General features: G+C 52.2%; 1 protein-coding gene across 1 annotated transcript in view; it reads right to left on the bottom strand.

Moving 5' to 3' along the window:
• Positions 1-1,063, bottom strand: part of OSCAR (osteoclast associated Ig-like receptor) — a 12,601-nt gene that overhangs the window by 3,374 nt on the left and 8,164 nt on the right. The gene's annotated exons all lie outside the window — the stretch shown is intronic.

Raw genomic sequence — 1,063 nt, 5'->3', positions numbered from 1 at the left:
AAGGGAGTTTCCCTAGGGGTGTGGCCTGCTTCTAGTATATCTATGGATGTCCTGGGAAAAGAGACAGTCTTCTGTGGATCGGGATTCTGTTGTGCTGCCTACAACTGTCCGTGAGCAAACAATCCACCATTCGGCCTGGAGATCTTGGGTTCGTCATTCGTTGGAGTCAACAGCCAGTGTACTGCCTGCCAATCTCGAGCTCGTCAGCCCCTGCAGCTGCGTGAGTTGGGAAAAGCCTCCAGCTTGACGTTTGATCCAAGAACTTGGGACTTGCCAGCTTCTGTAAGTGTGTGAGCCATTTTCGTAAGATGAATTTCTCTACGTATATATAAGCTTTACTGGTTTTGCTTCTCGGGAGAACCCAGCCCAACACACCAAACATGACACACTTCTCCAAGGACTGGTCCAAAGTACTGGTCTCGTGTACCGTCCAGAGTGCGTGAGATCAACTGTCACCGTGTTGGCTTCTCAGGAGCTTCCTGGCTGTGCTGCCTCCTAAGCAGGTGTGTTTATTCCGGCGGCGACACTGCCTTGGACACCCAAGGGGGGGTCGCTGTGGCTCAGCTCTGACTCGACGGCGGTGGCTTGCTTGGTTGGTTGGCAGTCTGTGGAATACCCACTACACTCATCCTCAACATCGAATCCAAGTGGATTGCTTCCTCTGTGATGTTCCTCATTCACGGTCCAGTTTTTTTGTGCACAGGAGGTGACTGAAAATACCACGGCTTAGGTCAAGTGCACCTTAGTCCTCAAAGTGACATCTTAGCTTTTTAACACACAGTGCAGTGAATGACTTGGTATGGCTTTTCTAGCACAGTCTTTGTAACTCCCACTGGATTACTGGGTGGGACGATGCAAATGAGGTGTGTAGAACTCTGGTGTTGGGATTGGTTAGTTCTGTCACTCTGCCGGCTTTCAATGAGCCTCCTAGAGGCAGAGGGGGTCACTGCCATCAAGAGAGCAGCGCTGGAGGTGAAGTGGAGCGTGTCCTTGGACCCCAGATCCCTGCTCTGGACCTCCCTGGCTGAGAGGTGCCCGGGCAGAGAGACACCTGGCAGAGAGA

Source organism: Orycteropus afer, unplaced genomic scaffold (assembly GCF_000298275.1).
Source record: "Orycteropus afer afer isolate SDZICR_OR568_19922 unplaced genomic scaffold, OryAfe1.0 scaffold00689, whole genome shotgun sequence".
Taxonomy (NCBI): Eukaryota; Metazoa; Chordata; class Mammalia; order Tubulidentata; family Orycteropodidae; genus Orycteropus; species Orycteropus afer.
This window is presented reverse-complemented; position numbering and strand designations above follow the sequence as displayed.